This window comes from Aptenodytes patagonicus, chromosome 5 (genome assembly GCF_965638725.1).
Source record: "Aptenodytes patagonicus chromosome 5, bAptPat1.pri.cur, whole genome shotgun sequence".
Classification (NCBI taxonomy): domain Eukaryota; kingdom Metazoa; phylum Chordata; class Aves; order Sphenisciformes; family Spheniscidae; genus Aptenodytes; species Aptenodytes patagonicus.
In genome coordinates this window covers 32,944,743-32,957,311 of record NC_134953.1, presented here as the reverse complement: position 1 = coordinate 32,957,311, position 12,569 = coordinate 32,944,743, and the positions used below count along the sequence as shown (strand labels likewise).

General features: G+C 42.8%; 1 protein-coding gene across 15 annotated transcripts in view; it reads right to left on the bottom strand.

Annotated features, from left to right (window-relative positions):
- JAKMIP3 (Janus kinase and microtubule interacting protein 3) overlaps positions 1-12,569 on the bottom strand; it is a 94,192-nt gene that overhangs the window by 3,351 nt on the left and 78,272 nt on the right. The window lies entirely within an intron of this gene.

The following is a 12,569-nucleotide window of genomic DNA, read 5'->3' as shown; positions in this document are numbered from 1 at the left end:
TTCTTGGACCGTTCTTCATCGTTTTCTATTTTACACTTAGCTACAAGACCAACATCAGACAGAAGGGGAATTTCTAGGGCAAACACGTGGAAAGCTGAGTAACTCAGCCAATGACTAGAAAGGAAGAGAAACCGCCATTCCCTATCCCTTCTCCCCCCAAACCTCACCAGTAGGTACACTGAATACCTCCCCTCCCCACCACAGCCCTCTTGCACTGTGCGGGGAAATGAATTAACCCTTCCCAGCCCGCCCCGCTGCCCAGCCTGCAGGTCCTGCAGGTTGGGTGGCTCTTCCTTCCCTCAGCAGTGAGCCCTTCCCCAGTGGCCTCGAGACAGGGCTACACTGCTCACATGTGGAAAATAAAACCTCAAGAATTTTAATAAGCAATTCCTAAAAAGACATGGAACTTGTCTTTTTGAGAAACTTGAGAAATCAAGAGTAAATAACATTGAATTTTAAAGGTGCCACTTTGTTTTATGCATTGGTATGTCGCTCCAAACAGCAACCAGGTACGCAGCGCTGGGGCAGGGTAAGGAAGTCACAACAAGTTTATGTAAGGCAAACAACGGTGCTGTGCGCTCACTGAAGATCACGTCCGCTGCCATTTCAAATGTCACTTAAATGCTGTCTGGGGCACTGTCTGGAGGGCTGATGTTTGCTTATTTTAAAAGGAACACAGTTATCATTCTTTCACCATGCAATCTTCCACCAAAGAGATTTTTTTTCAGACAGCTGTAAAAATGGGACAAAAGAAGCATTTCAAAAATGGTAATGGATGGAACTCTAATATTTGTGCACCTGATCATTCACTGCTTGTGAAAAAATGCAGCTTCACTGAAATAGAGCAATCCAGAAAGGCAATTCGTCAAAGATTATGGATAAAATGTCATATGGAAAAGGAATGATTGACTTCATTAGCCTGTTGTTATTACGCACAGCCTCTTACCACGACTGCAATGGAAGGAGAGAGATATATATGTTCCTTTATTTATAAACGGTACTAAGGGGATTTGCTGGGAGTTTGTTTAAACACACCACCCTGAGCTGTAAATCCCATTTCGCATGCTCTTGCCTGTTGTATGCTGCTGGTAGGAAGCGAGGAGGCTGGCGGTTATGGATGAGACCATCCCCAGTGATGCTCAGCAGATGGGCGATCTGCCCTCACAGCCAACACCGACCCGTGCATTAGCAGCACGAGCGACCATATGGCTGAGAGAAGCAGACACCGTGAGCATTGGACGTGCATCTCTTACAATCGCTGGGGAAAATATAAGAAACGTTCAGGGAACAACAAAAAGGCAACTAAACCACAGAGGCAGTAATTCAACTTGCTAACTTAATACTTTACAACATCTTACTCTGCTTACGTTAAGCAGAGTTAATAATCAGTTGAAACATGGGTGCAGGTTTAAATTGGCTGAAAACGTGAAATAATATTTGCTTGAGCACCCTGACGATGTGCAGTGAATGTCACTGGGAGGTGTGCTTCATGGTGTGCCCAGTGTCACAGCGAGTAACCTCGGCAGCTGTCTTGCTGAAAAGGCCAAAGACACAGTGAATTTGGGGACTAAAATAGTCCTTTCTAGCCTGGAGGCGTTCTGCTTAGAGCCGAATTGCCAGGAATTAGAACGAACCTGAATCAGTGGCTTCAGTCCCCAGCACCTGTCAGCTGAATGCCTTTCATGAGCCTGGACTCGTACTGGTCCTCGTCCCAGCCTGGTGCCCTGCAGCGGCATTGCCCATTGCCCATTGCCCACTTCGGGCACCCTGGGCACTGCAGGGAGGGCAAGAGATGCTGGAGGCCTTTCTAAAGTGGATCACCCCTCTCTCCCGATGGAGAGCCTGCGGGTACGAGCCTGAGGCTCTTTATCATCTGCGAAACTTGAACACGTCTGGAACCCAGCTGCCCTCTGTGAGATTTAGGTGGGCCAATAAATCAGTCTCCTGGGACCCTTACCATACGCTATGAGAAACCATGGCTTCAGAGAGCCCTCACACAAACACTGCGGGCGTTGGGGGCTGGATCTCACCCTCACCTGGGAAACCACAAGCTTTGTCACTTGTACATGTGAATGCAAATTCTCTACTGTCTTCCCACTTATCATCCATGCTGAGAAGAAAAAGGTGGAATTTCATTTTCATGTTAGGAAAAATGGGCTAGGCTTGGCTTCCTCTTTATTTTCCCCTTCCTCTCCTACTAGATCCACGTGCATGAGTGAATTTATGGCATATTCAACCTCTCTTTTTATAAATGCAGATAACCTATTGGTATCTACTGCATGGGAGGGAGGAGGTCATAGAAAACAGGAAGATTAAGAAATCATGAGCAGAATTAAATATTGAGGGGGTTTATTTAACCATTTCAAATAGAAAAAAAAAGTGGCCATTTAGTTCAAATAGGTTCCACAGAATGGTGAATGTTTTATGGCAGGAAAGATGACAGGGCAGGTCCCTGATGAGGAAGAGGGGACAACCTCTTTTTTTTCTTTTCCTTTTTTTTTTTTCCTTTTTTTTTTTTTCTTTTTTTCCTGGTGAGAAAGAGGAAACTGCTAGTTCCAATGAAGTTATGGTGATTTACAGTAGCTAAAGATCAGGCTAATAATAGTTACGGATCTTTCAATACTTACACAAATTACAGCTGCAATAACAGCTTGAAAAAAGTGCACCTTATTTTTTAAGACATCATTTTTTGCTAATAACCTGACTGTGTGAGCCAGATGAGTGGTTGAAGACCACTCATGCAATTTCCCTAGTTTAATTCTCTACTGAGCGAAAATAAATCTCTGCAAAAATTCAGAGGCTTCTACAGGAGCATAATCCTGCCTAAAGCTTAAAAAAAAAAAAGAAAAAAAAAAAAGTGCTGTGGGCAAAGCTAGTTTGACTATAAAAACTTCATTGTACTTTTTGCCCACAGTGCTCACCTGTGGGCGCAGCAGCTCCCGTGAGCAACCAGGGCTCGCAGTCAACTTCCACGTTCTCCCTTTATGTGAAAGCTTGATCTGATGTTGCCCAATTCCTGTGGTGCAAGAGCGAGCCCAATCCTCACCTGCTGCAACCTGCCCCGCTCGCCTGCTGCTACGGCCTGGGAGCCCCAGCTTCCCGCAGTCCCTGCCTTGCCTTTCCCTGGCCGTTTGCTCACCCTGCCAGCTGTCAAGACAGCAATGATTACCAGGCAGCAGGACTGACTGCATTTAAGGCCACATTCAAATGGCTTTTGTGGCACGAGTATCAGTGACTAGCTCCAAGAATCTCAGTAATCAGCAGTCTTTTACTGCCCACTTAATTTGTTACTAAAGTCTTAATTTTTACTTTGATTTCAGCATTTAAGAATTAAGAGCAATTTTTTGCAGGACATTCCAGTGAATATATCTATGGTGTATTTTGTTCCTGACCATGCTGATTTGGAAAATTCTGGGTTTTTTCCCCCCTTAAAATAGTCAAATACACCAACTGAAGGAAAATTACCCGACTTTATCCATTTATGTTGATAAACCTTGTGAGCATATGCAAAAGAACCATTCATGAGTATAAAAGCATTTCAGTTCATAAATATTTATAGGACTGGAATCTGAAACACTGTCCCTGGGGCCCTGGGCCCCCCTGAAGCCTTTCAGCATCCTCACAGGATTGAGGTGAGCCTGGAGCCAGCACTGCCGTCAGGGCGGGTTGGGGATTTCAGGCATCGCCTCTCTAATACGAGCTGCCTGCACCAAGCCCTGACCTAGATTGGAGCGCGGAGCCTCCACCCTTCACCTCCCATCACTGGAGCTCTGCTGAGATTGTGACTAACGAGGGTAACAACCAGCACGTCTGATTTTTAACCATTTCTGTTCACTTTTCTTCACAATTTTATGCCATAAGCAGACCCACATGTAGGGAAAAGCTGCATTTCTGGCATCAGCAGCACACTCATGAAGTGTAAGTGCAGAATGCCAGGGGCTCTCGCAGCCCAACTAGGCTTACCCATCTTTCTTTAATGGAGATAGGAGGAAATCTGACACAGATACGCTATAAACTACTTCTGCTACAGAACAAAATAGTGTTGATCCTTTGATGCTTAATAGCAGGGTTTTTAAAAGTTGTTTCCTTCCATTACAAATGATTTATTTGTGATAAAATCTTTTGGAATTAAACTGGATACTATTCACTTTACACACACACATATACATATATATACACACATATATATATATGTGCATAGAAGAAGTCTATAGCATTTTCTTTTCATGTTGGATTTTGAAGCAGTGTGGAACAGAGAATGAGAAGAAGATTTATAATTAAAACTATTTGATGACTGCTGTACTATCCAAAAAGCAGCACATGACAGCATGGCCTTGGTTCTCGTACTCCCACTAGAACAGGTTAAATTTATCTGTTTTAATCGTGCATTGTTTTTTAGAATAATGGCTGATTCTGCACTGAAAACTATTTGTTTTGCCCTTTAGAAACCTGGGTTACATTAATTGCTGGTATCATCCCCTAATTATTGGGGGTATTTCATTTGGGTAAACGGTGCTTATGAGTGAATTCGTAATACATTTGCATATACTTTTCATGTAATTGGTAAATGGTGTTAGAATGCTTTTTAAAAAGACAAATCTATTAGAAGACAGTCATTATGGCATTGGAAAATATGGTACAATAGCTATAAAATATATTTACATGTTGTGTTATATATAAAATATTAGATAGTATCACTATTTGTTACATACCCAGAAAACATAAATAGCATCAATTTGTTTTCCAACTAAAGAAAAGAATTTAAAGTGTCTTCTATATTTGCAATAATGTGGATTTTAAAAACTTTATTAGCACTTAACCCTTACAGAAGTCTCTATTTGTAATGTATAAGCAGTAAGTTTATGGCTGGAGTCCCTTATGTAGCATATGCATCCATCTGCTGCCGTGGCTGGAAGGGCTGAAGAGGCCCATGAGGAAATAAAGCCTTTAGCTGGGAGTGTCTCTACGGGCAGCTGGGGATCAGGAATTTCATATTTGGGGGACTCCTGTGAAAACTGCAGACAAAGAAGCCATTCAGCTCCACTCAGCCTAGTCAAATAGTTAGTAATGGATTTTTTGTACTTTCAAAATTAATCTGTAGAAAATGGAGCCTTTTGATGGCAGCAACAGGCAATGCCAGAGCTAAGTACACCTGCCCTGGCAGTTGGGGGAGGCAGGTTGGCACCTGCCACTGCCCAGGCCTGGGGCTAGGCTCCAGCACCCATCCCTGTCCGGACCCGTTCACAAGCAGGTATTGCGATGGTCCCTTCTGCTGCGTTAGGAGAACATGTGCTCCGCTGCTAAATTTATGGCTAAGTCTTCCGTACTGTCTGAAAATCATAATTACACAACATAGCAGGGAATAAAAACATCCCCCTGGTTCACCTATTCTATACTACATCAGCTCTGAAGGGCAACGGAAACAAATAATTGAAAGAGCTCTGAAAGATAGATAAATAATAAAAACATGACAATCTGTCAAGAAGCTGCTTGCTCACAAGCATTATTTCTTATTACAGATCACCAGGTCACAGATACGAGATCAGCTGCAGCATTAATACATGACATTTAAAAAGGAAGGGTTTCAAAGCAGTGGGGAACCTAGTCAAGCCGTAAATGCGGAGCTAATGCAGAAAATGCAGACTGACACCCCGACCGTAACTCAGGCTGCTCCTGGGGGAAAGGCAGCCCAAGGGCGAGAGTTCAGGGCAAGACGTCAGCCCCAATCTCAGCCCTGATGAGGAAGTCCTGGGTCTTCTGGGTTGAAGGCAGCTTCTTAATCTTACTGAAACATAGCTCTCTTTCCTAGATGACCTTTTCACAGCAGTTTTTAGGAAACATAGCTACAATTAACACTCTCAGAAATCTGCTAAATTATAAATTTACAGCCTTTAGGATTCTACAGTCACTTTCTTGGTACCATTAGCGTAGGTTGAAAAGGTTGCTTTGATTTGACGATGTGTGAATATTTTACAGTCCTCTTACCTTCATGACCATCACAGCATTGCTAACGCATGCTGGTATCTCCTTGACAGCCATTCTGACACTCATTTCATCAATTTGTTGTATCCCTAGGGTGTGTTCTTGTTTATAACAGGAAGGAAATGGGCCATTGGGGAAATCTGTCTAGAAAAAGCCATTGACAGAACAAAATTTCCTGCATCTGCCTCTACAGATCTGCGTAAGGCCGTTACACGTCTTAGTTTCTTGGACATATTCTCCTTTCCTGGGCGAGGTTTATCTGGGATTTCTAACGACCCAGAAGTGCAGAAACATCCACTTTGCGTATCAACCCCACTGCATGGAGCAGATGTGGTGGGCTTGGGATGTGCAGGACTGGAGGCACACATGTAGGTGGATTAGGGGCTGACCTCGCAAGCTGGATACAACACACATTTGAGGGAAGCCCTCACATTTGTGCCACTGTGGAGCAGATGAGAGGTGTAAGGAGACATCCTGCTCCCTGGATTCAGCAGAAAAATTCTGTTTCATTTTAGTGGAGTACAGTAACACCCAAACCCTATAAGCAGCAGAGTTTTACGGAGGAAACAGAGCACCATCCCATGTGCACGCAGCCACCCTTACATTAACCTCTCCGGCGCAGTCAGTCTGGAGCCGTCCCACGTCCGATCCACCCCCTGGCCAGGCTGTCCCCTCTCTGCTGTCAGGCCAGCACCCCTCAAACCCCAAATCTGCATGCAGCGGGATTAGCTGGGCAGGCAGACACACAATGTTTCTAGAACTAGAAACTAGACTAAAACCAGAAAACTAGAAGTTTAAGACTCGATAACACAGCATCCTAATAGCTAATAATGCTAAATAGTAAGTCAAATATTCATTTTTCTCACCTAATTATCTAACCAAATATCTTCAGAATTTTGACTCTTCCCAACACATCTCAGAACAAAATCTTCACAATCATTTTTATGCTTCTATATATGCATATTATAATAGCATTGGAAGGGATACATAATGTTCATGATATGATACTACCAAACAGTTGTACCACTTTTTCAGGCCTATTATGTGAAATCTTTATGAATGAAGAGCATGAATTCACAGAAAGTTGTGCCTAACAGCACTGTGAACTAGTCATAAAAAATTAAGTTTCATCTAGCTAATTTGCATTTATGCTTAAAATTTGATTCTCCAGATAATATTTAAGTGTTTTGTTGTGCGCCTTGGCTCTCTATCAGAAGTGAAAGGATGAGGTCCCTGACAGGAACCAAGAAAAGGTTCCTGCTAATTTATGCTAGAGTATGCTTAAAAATATATCTTTTTTCTTCCTTTGCTATTACGTATCAGTATAACAACTTCTCCAAAAGTTTTGACTGCTGCAAGCCTTGCAAATTAATGCTATGCATATATAAATGTATTTCTATATATATGCAGGAGGTGTGTGTACACAAACATATTAATTTACAAATATAATGCATTTTCTAAAAAAAAGTTCACTTTGTAATAGATTTTCCAGCTAATTAATTCTTCAGGCTAATACTGAGTTTGGTACATCATAAAAATCTGTGTCCTTGTTATTTTCAAGAACTCAGCAAGAACAAAATTAAGGGGAAGAACACTTCAGACTTAATGACAACTGAATCTTCTATGCCTGGAAAATGCAGGATTAAATGAACGATTATCTTTAAAAGCAGCTCCGTGGACCAGGCTTTTACAATGCAAATCTCAGTTCTGTACCGAATTATGCTGAATGTGTATTTCAATGATAATTACTCATTTGTTGTTTTTCCCTAACAAAACCCTACATTGCTGATATGATACAGATGTGAAACAAATAGTCACTGTGGAGCGTGTCTAGTCCACGAGGCACGCCAGGAAATGGTCAGTTTATGCAGAAATGCCTCTGTGGCGATTTATTCCAAGCTCCGGGCTCTGCATGTCTGCAATTTTCTTTCTGAGAGAAAGATACGGGATACAAGCTCCTACGGTTTTGAGGGGGAAGCAGACATGACACAGAATTGCTGCTGCTGTGCACAAATTTACAGGATGTTTACACTCTGAGAAAGCTCTTCGCTACTCCTCCCAGATATAAGAACACCTTTATTAATTATGCTGTATATCAGATACCCCTACAACAAAATAGGAATGTGGGCTTCTTGATCGTAGAGAGGATAACGTAAAGAATTGTCCCAGGTACTGCCCTTTCTTAACCTGTCCAGGAAGCACAACGGAAAGTTACTGCCATAACACAGATGCTCTGCTTGGAAGGAAGATCTCAGCAGGTCTGCTTCAAATTGTTTTCCTGTGGGAGTTAGTAAAACAGTAAATAGCAGCCTCTTTATAAACTGAGACCTCTCCATGATCAAAGAGCTTTCCCAGATGTGCCTCAACTCTGCACTGTGCTGAAGCTATCCTTAAGCACCAGCGATGTCGTTATTCCTGCCTGAGGACCTCCATCTCATCTCATCTGTAAATTCAGACTGACATTGTCATTTCTCTGCATTTCAGTTTGTAACAACCCCTGAAACATTAAAGCAGAAATACTGTGCAACGAGACACCCTATGCTTTTATATAAATTGATGATTATTAATGTGCCGGAAATCACTTTATTATTATTGAGCCAAATTCTGCTCTTTGCTGATATCAAGAAAGTTTCACAAGAATTATAGTGCAGTAAAAATGAGCAGCCTTTGAGTCATTTCCTTTATATCTTCCCCTGAATGCTATTTGCTCAATTGGAGGCTTCTTGAAGGCTTGAATTTCCCCTACACAGTTCACTTTAAACAAAGATGTTTTGGGTCATCCTGCACAGCAAAGACTTGCCAATTAATATTCTAATAATGTAGCTCATTAACCTTATCTCCGTACCCCCATGAAGAAAGCCATTTACAACCCCTTTCAAAATGCATGAAAATATATATATACAGAAGGCAGCTGATAGAACATTACAGGAAAATTTAAGCTCCAGTAGCTCATCATCTCCCCTGTGGATCATTTCTGGAAAAATGTGCTGCTGACCTTAAAAAAACCCAACCTCTTCTGACAACTAGAGCACACCAATAAAAAAGCAATTTGATTATGGGATCAATGCATAAAGTAATTTAAAGAAAAGTAATTATGTACAAACCAAACAGGTTCACGTGGACAGATCCAGCACTGGCGGAGAAGAAGGTGACCCCAGCGGGAGCTCTGTAGGCGTTCGCTGGGAGAAACGCCACCCGCCCTACCGCAGCACACGCTTGCACGTACTACCCACAGTTAAATAAAAAGATCAGATTCTCAGGAGTTGAAGTTGGTATTTCTAATTGCTGCCTACTGTAGGAAGTATGTTGTATATTCTTTCTTAAAAATCTTAAGACCACTTCTAAAAAGAATTTATACTGATGTAAGAAACACAAGGGCTAGAGGATCTGAAAATAGATGGGTTACTGTCTGAGGTCTTTGTCCATGATGAGCCTAAAGCTGGTTCACTGCTGGTCAACATCACTGATGATTTTTGGGGGAGAGGCATCTCCCCATGCTCCTGAAGCATGCGCTGTTCCACATGCGCCAATTAAACATGGCAACCCTCTTTTAGACTGAGGTCTTCTCTCTATCCTTCTATCATCGAAAAAATGTAAATAATCTTCTTTTAATATTAGTATTTTCAATGTTTTAATTAAGAGTAAAATAATTAAGATTGTAATTACAGTAATATCTTCTATTACCAACAGGAAACCTTACAGTCATGAATCAAACTGGATCACTGCCCAGATGTGATCCTTCTTCACGGAGGGAATACTTCTTTGTAAGGGTGAGCACAGAACCTATTTTTTGTCATTCCAATCTTACCTGTGTCAGTCTTCAGTTCAGGTTAACATGACCTAACGCCTTGAATATATTTATTGGAATACAAAAGATACTGTGCGGTTGTGATGGGCAACTACTCCTTTTCCTCAAACGCACACATTTATGGACTCCTTCAAGGACCAGTCTCACAGCTCTCCATTTTACATACGTGTACACACACACACACACAGACGCAGAGTATGATATTAGGTAAAAGTTTTTAGCTATAAAGGGAATAATTACATCAATACACTGGAAACCACAACCTAACAGCCTACACTGTGTTTGGGACAATTTTTCTTACTCGAACAGCTAGTGCCAGCAAGAGCAGAGGGATTATTGCCCACACTGTACAAACCCCCATAATTTCTGCTACAAAGCGCTGCCCACCCCGACCATGGAGAAATTCGGTCTGTGACCACACCCCGTTCGGCAGAGCTGGCTGCGGGCAACGGCATCATGCTGGAGCTCTTTCTTTGTGTTTATTTAAGTCCCAGTCAGGGCCTGGGGGTGAACCTGACTTTGCGTCTGTTTGTCTCTCCGTCCCCCCGAAGCAAAGGCAATGTGGGAGGGGTAGGGAAGGACTGAAACGTCCTCATCCAGAGGCATGGCTCCCTGCCGGGTTGAGGAAGTGGGACACATCCCCATTGACCTCCCATGCTGTTTGGGTCCTTGGGGTCCCCCCTCCCGCTGCACCAGTGGCCCCAGAAGCCTTTGGGACCATGGGGGTTCCCCGTGGGAATGGCATGGTCAGTAGCCACCTCCTGCAGAGTGGTGGATGGGGCCACAGACCGGAGGGGTGTACATACTTTGTGAGGGCAAGGGGAGTAGGACAAGAAGCTTGTAGACAGCAAAAAAAGGGGACAGGGAAAATTATCTTCTGAAACCCAATAGCATCATGTCCTGAGCAATTCCAACCTGAGGGACAGGTTTCCTTCTGATCATATGCAGGGTCTTAGGGGTTTGCACCTGAAACCAGAAAGCCTCTTGGCCAGATATATAAAATATGAGTCTAATGCTGGGATGTAACTCCCAGCGTTCATTTTGGATTTGATTGAGTACATGCTTAGACACATGCTGCTGAATTCCTAAAGCATGTACATTCAAATACAAGCTTGTGCATCAAGTACAGATTTCCCTTACGGAAACCTGGGCTTCAGCATGTTTCAGATGTTATTTCTTTTGAATAAACAAATATTAGAGTTATAATAAATGTTTTTTTTTTAATTAAACTAAGATAATTGAAAAAAAAAAATTTGGGATGCTCAAGCCCTTCTATCAAGAAAAGTTTCTCTTAGCTTAACTGACAACTTACTTATTTGGAAATATGAGAGTGCTACCTATCCCTGGGAGTCTCCAATCTCCAGTATGACTTAAACGTACACTGAAAAATGACTAAGATAACTGCCTAAAGCAACTTCCTAAAACTGCTTAAAACAACAAAACATCTGATAAGGCAGCAGTTTATTACCCTACAGTACACACTATTTCCAGTTTCCTTTTGCCTGCAGCACCCTCCAGTGGCTGATCCAGCTGATGGGTTGCTCTACAATTTGGCACCCCTCGGCTCCCCCCGCCGCCTCACCGCCCGCTCCGGCTACAGTTAAGTTCAACCCAACAGGAGTGCTTAATCTTGTAGTGAAATTTAAATTTGGTGCATAATTAATGCATACATTTGGTGCATAAATAACATTTTTATAAAATACTTGAAACTGCAACTTTCCCTGTGCTTACAACACATATATGTATTTATACACCCCCCCCCCCCCATATCAAAATGTTATTAAAAGTATGCTGAGAAGTTAAGCAGTCATAAACTAAGAAAAGCCAGAAAAAGGCACTCGTTGGACTTGGACTGTCCTCCTGTGCTGGTGCCGCCTCTGATGCCACTGTCCTGTGTTGCCCCCAGCACCTTATGTCGCTCGCAGCCTGTGATCCCTATTCAATACTTCTCCCTTCCTTTCCCATTTCTCCGGGGCATGTTCCAGCACATCCCAGGCTGCACCCTGTTGGGAAAGGCTGGGGCGCAGCCCCCCCCAGCCTCCTCCACACCAGCTCCCACCCACCGCTTCAGCCGTTCGCCATAACCAGGAGATTGCACCGTGGTTTGATTCCCGCTGCATGTGAGCACTGCTGAAACATGGGCGTGTAGGTGTGTTAAGGGCATAATAACAGTATTACCCTGAAAGCCTCTAATAATAAGCACACATTAAGATATATCAACTCAGAGTCTATAGGTTTGCCAACCCCATGTGCGAGCACTTAATTTTTGTTTTAGCAAGTGTCTGAAATGACTCCACGTAGCAAGGCAGAGAGCAGTCTGAGACCTAGAGGTTAACCACCCTCCTGCCAATGCTCCCAGAAAGGCTCATGCTACGTCTCACATAAAAGACAGACTTGGGTAAGTCTTTCTTCTTGGTTTCAGTTTGCCATCTTTGTAAATCTGTTCTTGTTTTTAAAAAGCCCTCCCATGGTCATATACCCATCTCAACCATTTCCTGATTTAAATTATTTCCCTCCTTTGACTGCATTAAGATTTCTTTTTCGGGTTACTAAATGCATAGATCTCATTGATCTTACTGCCCAGGAAACACCAGCCCCTTGGAGACTGGCATGACACTGACAGACATGAAGAATTTGGACCCCTCTCTAAAAACTAGCAGGGCTGAGATGTGCAACTGCAAGTTTTGAAGAAGAGTGGGCATCGTCGAATCTAACCCTGAGCACAGAGTACCTCAGCGAGCACCGTGTAAAACAAATAATTTCTAAGACTCCCTGTATG